The 18,406-nt window shown below is 48.2% G+C and overlaps 1 protein-coding gene across 3 annotated transcripts in view; it reads right to left on the bottom strand.

Moving 5' to 3' along the window:
* The window catches only part of LOC128332669 (uncharacterized), a 121,995-nt gene that overhangs the window by 7,215 nt on the left and 96,374 nt on the right, over window positions 1-18,406 (bottom strand). The gene's annotated exons all lie outside the window — the stretch shown is intronic.

Raw genomic sequence — 18,406 nt, 5'->3', positions numbered from 1 at the left:
CTTCATGCTTTCAGTCGGCTCCTTAGTGAGGACACTAAAGGCACGTGCAAAAACATGCCCAAACTGGGTCTCCTTTCCTCTTTCTTTCCCATTTCTTTCCCCTTTTTCATTTAGTTCATTTCTCATTGGTTTGGTTTAGTTTGCTTATTGTTTTGTATTTTTATTCATTCTTCATTTATTTGTCACTGTTTTTCAATGGTTGCCATTAAAGCAACAGGATGCTCCACCTTTAACTGTGAGATCTCGACCAGAAGTCAAGGCCATAGCCACCATCTCCTTGCGGCCATCTTCTTTAATCCTATCACCCCCACCGTGCCACCATTGTGATGCAGTGTTGTTAAGGGCATGGCTATCCCTTTACCATAGCTTTAAGCAAACAACTGTCAGAAGATGGCCGCCCACCCGGCAGCATCAAAACTGGGGCCATTCCACATGCTCTCTACTCCTGGGCAACACGGGGGACCCACACGCCCAACCCACAGTTCTTCCGAGGGAGGGACTGGATGTTGAGGCTTCCTGACCTCTCCAAGGGATGGCTCTTGGTCAGCGGCGGTGTTTTGCAGCCTCCTCAACACGGTGCTTGGCCTCTGGACACTAAGAAAAGAAAGAAAGAAGACACATGAGATCAGAACACGAGTGCTTAGAAAGAGCTCTGCTTGATGAGATGAAGGAGGCATGCAGCCCAACACCCTGTTTCCAGGAGTGGACAGCCAGATGCCTGCAGGAAGCCCACGGGCTGGGCATGGAGACACCTGCCTCCATGGAAACAACCCTCCATGCTGTTCGGAGCTTCTCTCCACCCTTGGCTTCTTGCTAAACTAACCACCTCCACCCCCCCAAAAATTGCATGGGCTCCTAAGGAAGGTCCTCTACTTCCATGAGCCATGGAGCTGCCCCTCCAGGTGAGAAAAGAGTACCTCGGGGAACTGACAACGCTCTCCACGTCCAGCTCCTGATCCCTAGTGTTGTCTTCTGGGATCTTGGCCTCTTGGATGTCAGGACTCTGCATATGAGACAAAGGTTTCCAATGAGTGTACTCACTCTGATCTTCCTAGGGCCTAGGATTCGTAGGGAGTTTTCCCCCTGACATTTTCTTTGAGTTCATTTTTATTTCTTTAAATTATTTTGATTTTTTTTTAAAGACAAAAAAACCTTATTAAAAAGAAACCATGTGTTCTAATTCTAACTGTGGTGGGAGTGCCAGGGCACAGCCACCACATGCTTGTGGCCATTTGGTTTCATCCTATGTCCAACCATGAACCTCCATTGTGATATGATCTACTGTGGTCAGCAAACTGGCCACCATCCTTCAAAAGGGCCATCAGAATCAGCTGGCCGAACTCTGGAGCTCTAGTCCAAAGACAGCATGACAGGTAGGTCTGTGAAATCTCTTTCTTTCCCTCCCCAAAACCAGCCATTAACAGAAACATCACTGCATGCGAGCTCCAGAATGGAATGCTAACTGCTTGTTGTCATTTCTTGTCATTTCTTCTGCATTCCTTTCATGGGGAATGGAAACAAAGAGGAACGGGACCCACTGGCATCAATAGTTTGGCCCAGAGAGTCTTCTTGATCCCACCCCTTCATGTCCTCTTCTCTCCTCTCCGCAGGAAACAGGGTTAGCTCAGCCTTTCCAAGGGGAGAGACAAGGTGGGCCCCTGAGTCCGGAGTGAGGGCCATCCCTCCTGCTGTGGGCTGTTTTTACCTGAGGGGACCAGGATTGTCTCTACAGAAATGCCTCTTCAGTCAAGAGACCTGGAGGATCTCTGCCAGGAAGACCCTCTCCTCTCCTGACCCGTCTCAGGGTCTTGGGAGCCGTTTGATGCCTCCAATCCAAAGCACACCAACCCAGAAAGGTGGCCATTGGAAGGAGAGGCAGAGGGTGGCAGAATCCTTCCCTAGCCACGACGTTCCCACTGTAATCCTCTGGCCAACATGCAGCAGCTGGATTTCCTCCCCTTTCTGGATCTGACCCCGCTCTGTCTCCTGACGGTGGAGATGCAATCTCCCCTCACCCCTCCACCAGCCCATCCACAAAAGCGACTGGATTCGTTTCCTTACCTCACAAGACCATTCGGTGTCCACAGTCTGGAGAAACCATCCATCCTCCTCAACCGTGAAGACACTGCAGGAAGAAATACAATGGCCTGAGTACCTCGGAAGAGCCTTGCTGGATCAGACCAAAGATGCATCTGGCCCAGCACGCTGCTTCCAATAGGGGACAGCCATCCGGCAGGCCTCCAGGAAGCTATCCTCTGTGCCCTTCAAGCTAGCGGACATCACCACCACATCTTGGAAGAGTGAATGCTTCTACGCAGGGGCGTAACTACCATGAGGCCGGGGGAGGCCGTCGCCTCGGGGCCCCACTGCCTTGAGGGGCCCCCCAGAGACACCTCCCATGACTCCCCATTGCCCCCTGCCCAGCCCCAAGACCCTTCAGCCACTTGCCCTGTTTGCCCTCCCTCCTTCTGGTCCTCCTGGTCGGCAATCCAAGCAGCAGGCAAGCTGCTTTTCTCCCGGGCGCCTCTCAGCTGATCGGCGGCTGGGCGGGGCTTCCAGGGAGGCCTCCGTGTAGGCCTCCGTGAAGCCTGAATTCGAGTAGGCTGGCCAGCCCCAGGAAGAAGGCTGGCAGTCAGAGTGGCCACTCCAGTTCTCTGCAGCAGACCCTCTTCTTCCCAGGCCAGACAGCTCAGCCGTGGCCAGGTAGAAGGTGGATTCCTTTTGGTGGTCACACCCCGCCCCCCGCCCCCTATATCCAGGTAGGGATCTGCTTGCCATAGGGCTTGGATGGGGTGTGGGGAGACTGAGAAGTCTCTGAATATTTCATGGAAGACTGATTGGAAAATTGGCTGGCTTAAAAAAACCCTCTAAAAAGTCCTAGAAGTGGCTTGTTTCATGGCAGGAAATTACAAAAACTTCTGGAACAAATTTATTTATGTATTCATTCATTCATTCATTCATTCATTCATTCATAAATACACTTCTGTTCAAGTTGTTTTGCAACCCAGGTCTGAGTGAGAACTGAGACATGAGTGAGAACTGTGACGCATGTGTTGTGCTTTTATATTTTTCCCCCTTAGGGTCCATCTGGCCCACATGTGAATGCAGCACCTCCATTCCAGAGGAGATGTGTGTTAAAGGGCTTTCAAAGCCTCTTGTGAAAAACCTCCTGGAATCAAACTGGACTGAATTTGTTCAGAATTCTGAGAAAACAAACATAGGCTCACCCTGCATGGTTGAAAGTCTCCTTTGCTAATCTGCAGCAAGGGGCCCATCTTAATAATTAGTGTTTCTAGTGTGTTCTAGGCATTAAAAGTAGCACAAAGATATAGTATTCAATGTATATCACTATATATTGTGAAGTGTGTGTGTATTCAGTGAAATGTATTTCTTGGCAGCATACATATTTTGAAATATCAGACTTAAATCCTTGGAAGCCTGGGGTGTGTGGAAGCCCTGGACTTTGGGGGGGGGCATTTTAAAATCTCTTCTCAGGGCCCACTCCAACCTTGCTACGCCCCTGAGCGCATTTGGCTCCGTTCTTAGAGCTCTACTTCGAAAATGGAGCACAATGCAGAGAGCTTCATGATTGAAAAGGGAGCTGCATCTGCTGTCCACAGAGCCACCACCGGGTATTACTTGCTGGCAGACTGGAAGTCGCTTAGATGAACTTCAAGCTCAAATCCTTGGTTTTGTAAATACACCACATGAAAAAGGAATTTTTGACTTGGAAATAGTTGTGCCTGAAAGGTATCCATTTGAGCCTCCAAAGATGCACTTCCTGACTCCATTTAAAAAAGGTTTTACTCCCATATAATTCTTCTCTTCTCATTTGCTCAATTTTGTACATCTGTTTTTTGTATGTTTTGAATGAGGACAGAAATGTGAGAATAAAAGCCCCCTGCTTACGGGGCAAAGAGGCACCTTTTTCTCTTTGTAAACCGCCCCGAGGCATTTTTGGAAGGGCGCTATAGAAATTGAATTATTATTATTATTATTATTATTATTATTATTATTATTAAAAAATTTCTCGGCGGGGGGGCCCATTTAAGAATCTTGTCTCAGAGCCCACTCCAACCTAGTTACGCCCCTGCTTCTACACAATGTATGAAGACGTCATTTTTGACTGTCTGCCCTGCAACTTTTGCCAGTCAGCGGCACTGGATCCATCCCAGATCCAGGCTGGCAGGGGGACAGAAAACCTTCCCTACACAAAAGTTCAAGAAGAAACTCTACCTCCTCGGGGAACTGATGGCATGTGCGTCTTCCAGGATCTCGTTCCCAGTGTTGACCGTCTGAATCCTGGAGCTGTCCGAGAATGACTTCTGTGGATGAGAATGGAGAGAGGAATGGGTGCTCTGGGGCCCACTTGACCTTTCCAGGGCATCTGGGGTCCAAACATCAACCCTCCTTCAAGAGGTCCTTCTTAACAGAGGAGCTTAAAGCAGGAGGTGGCTCCTTAGCACCTCAAAACCGTGTCTACCAACGTGTAACTGGGCTCAGAGAGGAACCAAACCCAAGAATCTACTGAACCTCAGAAACCAGCTTTCTGCCCATTCCTGGGCAGTCGGGAGAGATCATGGGTATTACACAACATTTGGAGTGGCAGGATCCCGAAGAAGAGTCAGGCCTCCTGCTACATGGGACACTGTGGTTTCTTTAATGGTACCTTTAATTAAGGAAAGCCTAGCTAAGTTCTTCTCTTTGCTGGGCAGAGCTCTTGGCCACTTGATGCTGCAGACCCGTGTTTTGAGGCCCTTTTCAATGACACCAGAAAGGGGGCTATGTGGAGCCAAGAAGTGGCAGGGGGGAAAGAGTGCACCATCTACCCCAAAGAAGACTTTCCCACTCTAGTTCCCCTCCAGACTGCTCCCTTCCTGGATGTGTTTTCTGCTTGGTAGTCCAGAACAAAATCAAAGTCTAGAACCCTGGGGGAGGGAGTGTTTTGGGGCAGGAGAGCGGAATGAAGGAGCCAGGTTGGAAGATAGGTAGACACACCCCTCTTCCCTCTCAGCACTTCCCATCCCAAAAGTTCCCATGATGCTTCCTCCATAGCGAGGGTCTCCAACCTTTGCCTGAGTCACTTGTAGTTGAGCCCGGATTGTCACTCATCCCACCCACCCAAGTCACTGCTACTACCACTGCAAATATCAAGGCATATGGCTTTTCCAGACAAGTTCTCAAAGCATCCCTTCAACCTGCTAAGACTGGATCTCTACCACACGCCCTCTATTCTAGCTCGAAATGGGGTCTCTCCCACCCCCTCCCAGCCCTGCCATGTACAGACTGGGTTTTCATCCCTTACCAGTGACCATTTGCTCGTTTTGGCTACGGAGCACTCTTCATATATCTCCTGTGGCTGGAAGTCACTGAGATGGGAAAAGGACAAAAGACACAAGTGAGTGAGTGTTTCAAAGGAACCCAGAGTAGTCAGTTTCCAGTAGTGGGCAGGGGTGAAGGCAAGAACCCTCCAAGCTCCTTGCAACATAAAGGTTACTTTCTTTATTTTATTTTATTTTATTTTATTTTATTTTATTTTTTTATTTATATACCCTCCCCGCTCTCCACAACATAAAGAGCTTTCTTTCTTTCTTTCTTTCTTTCTTTCTTTCTTTCTTTCTTTCTTTCTTTCTTTCTTTCTTTCTTTCTTTCTTTCTTTCCTGATTCATTCATTCATTGGATTTATATATATTTTTATACTGCCTAATTTAAAAACCTCTAAAACAGCTCAGCTCCCTTGGTTGGGGTTTGGAGAGCGGCTACTGGTCAGAGTAGAGCAATGGTCTGACTCAGCATCACCTGTTCCGAGGGGCTGCCACGACCCCCTCCTCTGCCCCCCAGAGGGGCTTCCATCACTCCCCATCTCAACTGCTCCCTTTGGCCTGCAACCACTCAAGGAGGCACCAGCGGATCCAGCCCTGAAGGAGCAGCCAGCCACACCCTGGCTCTAGTCTCCTTCTCCCGCTCTGGGTGGCTGCAGGGCTCACCTGGAATCCAGGGCCTGAGAAATAGTGGGCCAGGCACATCAGCCCATGGAGCCCCACAGCCCTTCAGTCCTCAGAGAGCAGACTAGGGAACCGATCCCCCCACCCCACCCATCCTCATTTAAAACCCTAGGGAGCAAAATGTGCACGAGAACCCTCCCTGGCCTCCTGTGCCTGAACCCCTGGATCCTCTCCCAGAACCCAGCTAGCTCAGACGGATCGGCTCTTCTCCTTTGGAACTCCCTTTACCTGCCCCTGCTCTCATTCCTTTCTGTCTTCCCCACATTCCAATAGTAAGAACTTAGACTGGGTGCCTCTTGCAAACTGGGACCTCTTGGGGGTTGGGCTTATTAATGTTGGGGGTCATGACTTGTATGGCAGAGTATTCAGCAGCTATTTCACTCCCATTACAGCAGAAGTCAACAGGGTCTCCGGGGCAACAGCTTGTCCATGATAAGCAGGGAGATTCACACAAGGTTAAACTAATCTGCTTTATTCAGAAGAAGATGCTGAGAGGAAAAGACCTCTATCTGACTTCTGGCTACGTGTTGGTCAGAGAGAGACCTGTCGTGGTCATCAGGGTTACTGGTGCCAAAGGCCGATGGCATCTGGAGCTGGATCTCCAACAATGAAACCCTGGCAGGGGCCATGTTTCTTGAGAGGATCCTAAGTGGTCCTGAAATCCAAGGTGCCATAAATCAAGAATGGGCCCAGATAACCCAGGAGGAGCAGGAGGACGTACCTGAGAGGAGCCACAGGAGTTGCCTCATCAAGGCTGCCCACGCCGCGGAGTGAGGGGCATCCTTCTCCCATGTCCTGTCAAGGAGAGAGGAGAGCAGGAGTGAGGATGGGCTGGGCCAGCTCACACCCACCGGGGTCATTCCTAAGCAGCCAGTGGGGACTCCCACCCTAGATTTCTCATCAAACCGCTTTGAGAACTTGGGTGGTCTTTCCCCCACATTGGACCTCTTTGGGGCAGGATGGTGAACCCTTCCTCTAAACCCCCTGCCGGAGGCCATGTTCAGCGCTCCCACATGGCCCCAAATGGACCAAATTTGGCGTGAGCCGCAGGGGAGACAGGTTGCTCTCCCCCTGCTAAATATCAGAGTATGACCACTTTGAAGGGGTCTCTTGGCTCAGTTAGCTGAACTCCCTGGGCCCCGTGGTTGGCATGGGGCACCACCAGCCAGCAGGGTTGCCAACTCTCTCACTAATCCTGCTCCTGTGACTTCAGCAGAAGGCTGGCATGCAGATATCAAGCTGGTGATGCATTTCCCATCTCTTTGGGCTAAGCTGGTCAAGCTTTTGCTCAGAGCAGAGGAGCCAGGCCACATCAAGAGGGGGCAATTCCCATCTTCCATAGAACCTGCAACTCCCCCTTGGCAGAAATGGCCCTTTCGGTCCTCCCTCCATCCCCCTCCTCAACATTTCATTTCTTTTACCGAAGAATGACCAGTGTTGTTTTCTTCACTCCCTCATATGGCCATCCTGCCCCTCTGAAGGGGGAAGCTGCAAGGATCTCGGAGAGACCAGGAACCCCTTCCCTTCCTCTGTGCAGGTGGCTCCACTCTGCAGTTCCTCGCTGGATGAGGTCCTGGAGGAGGGAGGGGGCTGATGGGGCTCTGACCCATCGATGGGGGGCTGCTACTCCATGAAGACCCCGTGAAGATGGTCTGGGCCAGTCCCTTCCTGCCCTACAAGGTCAGCCCAGAGGGGCCAGGACAGTCTCACTTCCTAAATGTCTCCACCTTGACCCAAATCCAACCCCTGGGGGTCTCCCCATCCCCACCCCCTTCATCAAGAGGGGGCAATTCCCATCCTCCACATAAGTGCCACTTGGCAGATCTTGCCATTTCTATCTTCCCTCCATCCTCCTCCACAACATTTCATTTCTTTTCTATCCTACTTTTAGTTTAAAAATATCAAAGAGGCTTACAAGCAATAAAACTTGTATTATATCATTCTAAGCTACTGAGGAAGAAGCCTTTCAAAACAAGGTCATCATCACCATCAATCCAAAGAGGGAGGGAGGGAGGGAGGGAGGGAGGGAGGGATCTAGGGAGGGAGAGTGCCTCTCCGCAGGGGTGTTGCTGGAGACTTAAAATGTTCCCGAGCCTGATCCCTTTTATTTATTTATTTATTTATTTATTTATTTATTTATTTATTTATTTCATTTATATACCGCCCTTCCGAAATGGCTCAGGGCGGTTTACAATTAAAACAGGAAACATTAAAAACAATTAAAACAGAGATGCAAATATAAATACCAATTTAAAATTACTTTAAAAACAATTAAACTATCAAAACAATTAAAACCCTGAAAACCAGGTATTAAAACAATTAAAACTGATTAAAAACCCTGAAAGGCCAGGCTCTCTTGAAGGACAGTAAAGAATCAAGATTACGAATTTCCGCTGGGAGTGCATTCCACAGTCCAGGAGCAGCTACAGAGAAGGCCCGCCTTTGAGTCGTCACCAAACGAACCGGTGGTAACCGGAGACGGACTTCCGCAGATGACCTTAACGTGCGGTGGGGATCATGTAAAAGAAGGCGCTCTCTAAGATATCTTGAACCCAAGCCGTTCAGAGCTTTAAAGGTAATAACCAGAACTTTGTATTTTGCCCGGAAAAAAATTGGCAGCCAGTGTAACTGTTTTAAAACAGGCTTTTGAGCATCCAATCCAGGCATTTCCAGCTCCCAAGAATGACGAATATTTTTTTAAAGCCACCTAATGGCGATGCAGGGAAGCAACTTGCCTAGAGAGCAGGAGGCTGTTGGTTCGAATGCCTGCTGGTGTGTTTCCCAAACAATGGGAAACTCCTATATCGTGCAGCAGCAATCAAGGAAGGTGCTGAAAGGCCTCATCTCAGACTGCACAGGAGATGGCAATGGTCAACCCCCTCCTGTATTCTAGCAAAGATAACCACAGGGCTCTGTGGGCACCAGGAGTCGACACTGACCAACAGCACAATCTTTCCTCTCCTTTAATATGGCCATCCTGCCCCACTGAAGGGGGAAGCTGCAGGGATCTCGGAGAGGCCAGGAGCTCCTTCCCTTCCTCTGTGCAGGTGGCTCCACTCTGCACTTCCTCGCTGGATGAGGTCCTGGAGGAGGGAGGGGGCTGACAAAGCTCTGACCCATCGATGGGGGGCTGCTGCTCCATAAAGACCCTGTGAAGATGGGCTGGGCCAGTCCCTTCCTGCCCACCAGGGTCAGCCCAAAGGGGCCAGGACAGTCTCACTTCCTAAATGTCTCCACCTTGACCCAAATCCAACCCCTGGGGGTCTCCCCCCACCCCCTTCAACAAGAGGGGGCAATTCCCATCCTCTACAGAACCGGCAACTCCCACTTGGCAGAATTCGCCATTTCTATCCTCCTTCCTCAGGCCCCCCCCCACATTCCATTAAATTGATATCTTCCTTTTAATTTAAAAATAATGAAGTGGCTAACAAACAATAGAACTCATATAATCCCATGCAAAGCTACAGAGGAAGAAGCCTTCCAAAAAATAGAGGTCATCACCATCTATCCAAAGAGGAAGAGAGAGGGGGAGCCTCGCTGCAGGGGTGTTGCTGGATGCTGAAAGTGCTCCCGAGTTTGGGCTCTTTTCACCATCCATTCCAGTCATGCTCAAATACCAAGAATGACCAGTGTTATTTTCTTCAAGTCCCTCATATGGCCATCCTGCCCCTCTGAAGGGGGAAGCTGCAGGGAGCACGGAGAGGCCAGGAACTCTTTCTCCTGTTCTGTGCGGGTGGCTCCACTTTGTGCTTTCTCGCTGGAAGAGGTCCTGGAGGAGGGAGGGGGCTGGCGGAGCTCTGAGCCATCCATGGGGGGGCTGGTGCTCCATGAAGACCTTGTGAAGGTGTGCTGGGCCAGTTCATTCATGCCCACATGGGTCAGCTCAAAGGGGCCAGGACAGTGTTGCTTCCTAAATGTCTCCACCTGGACCCAAATCAAACCCCTCTGGGTCTCCCCCCCCCCATAAACTGAACCTATTTGGGGCAGGGCGGTGGACACTCACTCTGGACTCCTTGCCCGAGGCCATTTTCTGCACTCCCTCACGGCCAAAATTGGATGGAAATTTTTTGTGAGCAGCAGGAGATGCCAGAAAGTCTTCCTTTCAACGGTCGAGTCCAGAGAGTTTGAAGGCAACAGTGGAACCTCCAGCCCCATCAGGATCCGTTGCGACCGGTAAACACACCGAGGTGGGGACTCCCCCTTCCAGCAACAGCCATGTTTGAATGTACACAAGGATGGTGGAACTCCCAGGCCCAGTGGTGGGCACAAGGCACCAGTAGGCTGGGTTGCCAACTATTTACCTGGTCCTGCTCCTGTGACTTCAGCAGACGCCTGACATGCAGATCTTAAGCTGGTGAAGCAGTTTCCCATTTCTTTAGGCTAGGAATGCCTTCACCTGCTCAATCTGCTCAAGCTTTTGCTCAAAGCAGAGGAGCCAGGCTACATCAAGAGGGGGCAATTCTCATCCTCCACATAAATGCCACTTGGCAGATCCTGCCATTTCTATCTTCCCTCCATCCCCCCCCCACCTCAACATTTCATTTCTTTTAGCCAAGAAAGACCAGTGTTGTTTTCTTCCCTCCCTAATATGGCCATCCTGACCCTCTGAAGGGGGGAACTGCAGAGAGCTCAGAGAGGCCAGGAACCCCTTCCCTTCCACTGTGCAGGTGGCTCCACTCTGCACGTTCCTCGCTGGATGAGGTCCTGGAGGAGGGAGGGGGCTGATGGAGCTCTGAGCCATCCATGGAGGGCTGCTGCTCCATGAGGACCCCGTGAAGCTGCACTGGGCCACTCCCTTCCTGCCCTACAAGGTCAGCCCAGAGGGGCCAGGACAGTGTCGCTTCCTAAATGTCTCCACCTGGACCCAAATCCAACCCCTGGGGGTCTTCCCCGCCCAAAAAACATTGAAACTATTTGGGGCAGGGCGGTGGACACTCACTCTGGACTCCTTGCCTGAGGCCATGTTCTGCGCTCCCTTCACGATCCAAATTGGACAGAAATTTGCTATTAGCAGCAGGAGAGGCCAGAAAGTCTTCCTGCCAACGGTCGAGTCCAGAGAGACTGAAGGCAGCAGCGGAACCTCCAGCACCATCAGGATCCGTCGCGACCGGTAAACACTCCCGGCTTGGACCCACCCCCCCAGCAACCGCCATGTTTGAATGTACACAAGGATGGCGGAACTCCCATGCCCAATGCTGGCCACGAGGCACCAGCAGGCAGGCTTGCCAACTCTCTCCCTGCTCCTGCTCTTATGCTTTTAGAGGAAACCTGGCATATTCAAATTAAACCGATGAAGATTTCCCCATCTCTTCATTTTCATTGCAGCAAAAGCTTCATCTGCTTAATTTTGGACTGTCAAGCTCTTTTTCAAGGCACAGGAGCCAGGCTAGCAAAAAGGTTGGCAGCCCTGCAGGATAAAGACTGAAGTCCATCCCTGATCACACATGGAAGGGGACAACAGTGATGTGAATTCGGTTCGTCCCTGGGTCCGCCTTTTAGCCAATCAAACAGACACAGTGGGAATCTCTTTTGAGGCGTTTATTGCAGATTAGCAGTGGGCTTTGGCTCTGCACTGAATACAAATTGGTTATAGGTGCATCTTACATTTATACAAACAATCTGAATGATGCTGACACCCTAGACATAGTATACGTGGCAATAAAAAGGTGGGCTAAGTATCTAGTACGCATGCGAATGATTCATTGTTCATCTGGTGATTACTCCTTATTTGGTTACATCCTGTTTTCTTAATTGTCGGCAAAGAACAGTGAGAATCCTGTGAGAACCAAGTTTCCTCAGATACAATTTAGTGGAGAGAGATAACGATGTTGATCATGAGAGGCCGTGATGACCCTGAGCTGGGCTGGGGTTACTTTAAGTAAGACTGAGGTTTTCTAAGGAAAATGGAGTTACTTTGGTTTTCTAAAAGACATCAATTCCCCCCTGAAACACTGGATCATCCTGAACCTTCAGGATATATGGGCTTGTAAAGGTACAGCTGTATGTATGGGTCTTACATTATGGCAAGGTTGAAAGGTTCTCATAAACATTTGGATTCAAGCTAGAATGCATTATAAGCAGCAACATGTGATTATCAATAAAAGGGAAATACATACTATAATTAGAATTATCTTCTTTGCCCATAAATCAATAGGCTCTCCATATTAGTTAAATGAAAGTCCTAACTGTTTGGAAATATTAATAATAGCTCTTTCTAACACATAAACTTTTAATCTTGGAAATATAGTTCTGTGTTTTGTGTAGCTAAAGGATTTGGGACATATAGGTGCTGAATGGGCTGTACATATGGCAATAAAACTAGATACATTGCATATAATATCCTAGAGCTACAAACATAATTAGTATAATTCTGATTTGATATAGATAAAAAGTTTTACACATAGCAGCAAGGTGTACATATAAAGATCATACAACTTATAGCAAGCAACATTGTTTTAACCCATCTTTATCCCAAATAAGGTATCAATAACAGTCTTGCATTGTGGAACCAGGTGCTTCTAGTGATTAATGGATTATCAGCTTGTGGAAAGCGATAGCAATGACAAGTCACGTACAATCACATTGCTTAAATACAAGTGTCTATAAAATTAGCAGGTCAAGCTTGGGCTAGCTTAATGTCTTAGAGCACAAACTTGGGGATAGGTGCAGACTTGCAGGTAAATGCTCTGGGAAATGACCGGAGAGCAAGCATGTGAGGTCCATGTCCTTACAGCACAGGAGATAGCATGGTTTTCAACATAATGATAGCACATAGTCACTACAAGAAAGTAATATAAGAAAGTGGTGTAAATCATCAACTCCCACCACTCTTAGTGTCCTCTAGAGTCTGTCATGGCCAAAAAGGAAGCCATGGAGAGCTTTAGAATTAAAATTAAAAAAACCCTAAGAGTCCTTGGTAAAAAAAAATTTTAGTCCTTCAGTTGAGAACCAAATGCTCTTGTACAACGTTGCAGGATTTTGGCTATCCTGGATGTTCTCTGATCCGTGTTGTTTTGGCTTGTTTGGATAGTGTCCATAGACAAGCTCGAATGTTCATGTGTTTGGGAGCCTTGATTCCCCCCCCCCCCCCCGTGGGCAATCTGAAATAGTCTCTTTGGCAGAATTTGAAATAGTGTCTTTGGCAAGGTATCTTACCCAGGTAGGATGGTTCCAGGGCTTTACAGCTTGGGGAGATGCTGTTGCATGTATGACTCCAGAGAAAAGTGACAGCCTCCAGGCATTTGTTGTCTATCCCTCTCCTATAGCACTTAGGAGCAGGAAGATGAACTTTGCATTAGGCCCTCTTCTTCGAACACAGGACAGGGTAGCAGATGGACGTTCTGTCACCATTGGGTTGGATTGGAAATGCAGATAGGGACTGCCCCCGGGTAGCTGCTGCTGATGATGGTTAGCTTTCCTGGGTCAGTGTTGATGTCCTCTGGAGACTCCCTTGGGATCACGTTCTGGCGACGGATCCAGGTATTCCTTCATTCTGGAGAGGACCAATCCTTCTTGGAAAGACAATTCAAGGCACTGCTGGTTGCAAACCTGTTTACTTGAGAGAAAGACAGGCAAGTGAGTTGCCAATTCCCTCCCCCCTCATGTAGGGACAGCGTCCTGAGACGCTGTCTGGGTGCCAACCATCAGCCAACCATCTGGGTGCCATCCATCAGCACAAAAGGAAAAGTCAAGTTTTCAAGGCAAATAATACAAAGGATGGATAAAACCTGAGGCTATTTTCAATTTGGTCTTTTGGCATTTTTTCTTTTGTTCCTATGTTCATGGAGCCGCTCTGGGAAGAGCATCTGAAGGTTCCAAGTTCCCTCCTTGGCTTCCCCAAGATAGGGCTGAGAGAGATTCCTGTCTGCAGCCCTGGAGAAGCCGCTGCCAGCCTGTAAAGACAATACTGAGCTAGATAGATCAGTGGTCTGACTCAGTATATGGCAGCTTCCTAGGTTCCTAGGTTCAAATGATCTGGCTGCTCACAGTTACAGTGGCAATTTTCTGCACAAGGAAACACCGTCCCCATGATGGCCAGCACTTCTGTGATCAGCAGCATGTATGACCCCCTGAATATAAATATTTGTAGTAGTTGTAGTAGCAGCAGCAGCAGTATAGTATATAAATGTGCTTAAATAAATAAATAAATAAATATGTATGTAATATTTCTATTAAACATATGAAAATAACAAAATATGAAATATGAGATAGATAGATAGATAGATAGATAGAATTAGTTTGTGAGGAGATACAGTGATGAGGAAGCCACTTAATTGTGCAGCAGAGAAATGACTTGATTATCAAGCCAGAGGTTGGCGGTTCAAATCCCCGCAGGTATGTTTTCCCAATATAGGAAGATGCTTAAAGGCATCATCTCATGCTTCAGAGGAGGCAATGGTCAACCCCTCCTGTATTCTACCCAAGACAACCACAGGGCTCTGTGGTCACCGGGAGTCAAAACCGACTTCATGGCACACTTTGCCTTTACAGTGATGAGGACAAGTTTCCAGAGGATAGACAGCAGGGGTGTGAGAACAAGCTGGGTTCAAGCCGGTTTGGCTTGACAGGTCCAGGGTCAAACTTGGCTGGTCTTGTGTGTTCAAATGGGCACAAAATGGCCAGGATGGTTCCACTCAAATCCAGTTCAAATTTGAACCAAGCCTGCATAACTCCTTTTGTGTACATCCCTAGTAGAAAGTTTGAAAACAACTGAGCTAAACCAAAATAATCCCAAAAACATGTCATGATGTGCAGCGGCCCTCTCCACCCCCAACACAGGACCTTCAGTGACTGTTGCTGGTGTCTATCTTAGGTTTCTTTTTAGATTGTGAGCCCTCTAGGGACAGGGATCCATCTTATTTATTTGTTATTTCTCTGTGTGAAGCTGGACTTGGAAGAAGCAAGATAGAAAAAGTATTGACGCTGCTGGAGAAGACTTTGCTGCTGGAGAAGACTTTTGAAGATACCATGGACAGCCAGGAAAACAAACAAATGGATTATAGAACAAATCAATCCAAAATTTTCACTCAAGGCAGAAATGAGCAGGCTTAAACTATCATACTTGGGACCCAGCTCCCTTGAGAAGTCTATAATGCTGGGAAAAGTTGAAGGACAGAGAAAACGAGGAGGACCAGCAGCAAAGTGGATGGACTCAATTACGGCTGCAATGAACGCACCACTGAATGACATTAAAGGCCAGGTTGAAGACAGATCATCTTGGAGAGAATCCATCTATGTGGTCGCTAAGAGTTGACACCAACTTGACGGTACTTAGTCAATCAATCAAGAGAAAAATGACATTGAGGACAGATTATGGGGAGGTAAGGCATAGACAGGAGATGATTCAGCACTTGAATCAGATTCCCTCCTCCTAGTTCTTACGTGACTGTGTGAGAGTGAGAGCTGCATGTAGAGAGACTGCTCTGCCACTGCCATGTCTAGCTTGGCTCCAGTCAGACCATTGGTCCAGCTAGCCCAGAACTCCCTGCTCTGACAGGCAGCAGCTCTCCAAGATCCCAGGGGATGGGGCCATAGCTCAGTGCTAGAGTATATGCAGAAGGTCCCAAGTTCTGGCCCTGGCAGCATCTCCAGAGAGAGCTGAGAAAGACTCCTGCCTGCAACCTTGAAATGTTTTAGCTGGATTTCACTGAGCAGAATGATTAACTGCACTTCACTGAGCAGGTGTGAATGGGTAGAAGGCCAAAGTCTGTCATTCTCCTGGGACAATTAATTACCTGGGATTATCAGCAGGTAGCCATGCCCATGACATTTCTGGCTGATTCCGGCAGTTAAAGGCATGGGGAAAGGGAAGAACAAAGACTCATAAAGTCCCCATTCCTCCTGGTCACCTTGACCCTCTAGATTCTTTTAAACAAATACATGTCTGTGGATTTCAGCCTTTCGCCTTCCACCAAAGTCTAGGAAATGTTTTTTAAAAGAACACATTACATCATGAACACATTACAACCAAATCCAGTCCAGCTACATCCATGCAGTTTCCAGGCCTCCCGACTTTGTGATGTTTACCTCCTGGCAACTTTGAGCCGTGTTACTTCCTTAATTCGTTCTCTTGTGGCCGTTTCGAGGAACTGTGGGCGTCACTGGCCATCTAATTGCACTAACATTTCTCCCGGGGGAGGAACAGCGGAACAGGTGCTGGAGGTGAATGGTTTGGTCGAAACCAGACTCAGCTGGAAATCTTGGCATTTCCCTGGGCCTCTTTTGGCCTTGGGGGACTATTGATGGCTCTGCTTATATGCAAACGTCCGTCTACAGTTCCAGAAGTGAAACACGGCAGGGGGAGAGAGGAAAGTAGATCTGGTGGAGAACATGAAGAGATGTGCGTACTCCCGTCAGTGACGGAGACCCTGTTGCTGGCTGTACCGGTGACTGAGTACTCCCATTGAAATGAAGAGAACAAGTCAACTTGTCCCATTCATTTCCATAAGACTGCTTAGAGTCAGCCGCAGAGGGAGGCCAGCGGTGACCCAGGTGCTGCCCCCACCGTGGCCCCCTCCAGCCCAACCCCCTGCGTCTGATGTCAGATGCAGGCGTGTAGTTTTGCTCCCCAACAGGCCCACGTGGCCCTGTTTAGGAGCTCAGTTGGCCAGCGCTGCGTTCACCTTCAAAAGTCAGGGGGAGCTGCTCTGGCCGCACTGCAAAGGTAGTGCTGGCCAATTTCGCTCCCAAACGGGGCCACAGGGCCCCATTTGGGAGCAAAATCACACACACACCCCTGTATCAGACAACTTAATCTGGATTTAAGCCAGTCAGTGACTGGAGTAGCCCATCTCATAGCTGCTGCACTTAATTGTGTGTGTGTGTATACACATATATACACAAAAACACAAATTTAAGTGGTACAGAGACTATTGCAGTCACTGGTTCACATCCACACTAAGTTACTCATAAGCAGCCTGATTGAAATTCATGGGACAAGTGCAATTTTCTGAAGCCTGTCGCTTAGGCTGAGGAGGAGGGATACGCTGAGCTTCAGCACATAGCCAGCCAATCAGCAGCGGAGGGGGAGGGTCTTCACGCTGCTCCCTCCCCTTCTGCAGCAGACACAGCACTGAGGACACCTCAGCTTCAAGCCGGCAATCCTGAGAAGGAGAACAAAGAGCACAGCTGCAGTGTGGGGGCAGGAGGGCTCTGAGCCCCCGCTCGATATCATTTATTCATTTATTTATTTATTTACATAGACAGGTGTTATTGACTGGTTTGTTTTATCCAGACATCGAGTCCTTCCCAAGGACCTGCGATGGCTGAATTTTATTGTCAATGTTGTTGCTGTTGTTATAGATATCGGCGCAGAATATAGGCTGTTCCCAGGAAAGTTGCTTTTTGTAATTGGCTGATGGTGATTTCTGGGGCCCCTATGGTGTTGAGGTGCTCTTCAAAGTCTTTTAGAACTGCAACCAGGGCGCCAATGACTACTGGGATTATTTGGGTCTTTTTCTGCCACAGCCTTTCAATTTCAGTTTGTAGATCTTTGTATTTTATTATTTTTTCTATTTCTTTTTCTTCTATTCTGCTATCCCCTGGTATGGCTATGTCGATTATTTTCACTTGTTTTTCTTTCTTCTCGACTACAGTTATATCTGTTGTATTGTGTGGCAGATGTTTGTCTGTTTGTAGTCAGAAGTCCCATAATATTTTTGCATCTTCATTTTCTTCAACTTTTTCAATTTTATGGTCCCACCAATGTTTGGCTACAGGTAGCTTGTATTTTTTGCAGATGTTCCAGTGTATCATCCCTGCTACCTTGTCATGCCTTTGTTTGTAGTCAGTCTGTGCAATCTTTTTACAAAAACAACAACAACTATTATTATTATTATTATTATTATTATTATTATTATTATTTGCATTTATATCCCGCTCTTCCTCCAAGGAGCCCAAAGCAGTGTACTACATACACAAGTTTCTCTTCACAACATCCCTGTGAAGTAGGTTAGGCTGAGAGAGAAGCGACTGGCCCAGAGTCACCCAGCTAGTATCATGGCTGAATGGGGATTTGAACTCGAGTCTCCCTGGTCCTAGTCCAGCACTCTAACCACTACACCACGCTGGCTCTTCTGATAGCCTGATAGTACTTGTACCCCCTGTTGGGAACCCCAATCTATCTCAATATTGTCTATTCTGTCTGGCAGTGGCACTCCAGAGTTTCAGGCAAGAGTTTCCCCCAGCTCTCCCTGTAGATGCCAGGGACTGAACCTGGGACCTTCAGCATCTTTAAGCAGATACTCTACCACTGAAATACAGCCCCATCCCTAACACAGTCCAAGGGACAATAAAATGCTCCTTTAGGGAATCATGTTTGAAAACTGCATGCAGAAGGTTCCACATTCCCTCCCTGGCAGCATCTCCAAGACAGGACAAGATTATTATTATTATTTTTTTAG

This window comes from Hemicordylus capensis, chromosome 7, assembly GCF_027244095.1.
Source record: "Hemicordylus capensis ecotype Gifberg chromosome 7, rHemCap1.1.pri, whole genome shotgun sequence".
Lineage (NCBI taxonomy): Eukaryota > Metazoa > Chordata > Lepidosauria > Squamata > Cordylidae > Hemicordylus > Hemicordylus capensis.
The sequence above is the reverse complement of the archived record's forward strand: the minus strand, read 5'-3'. Positions and strand labels throughout refer to the sequence as shown.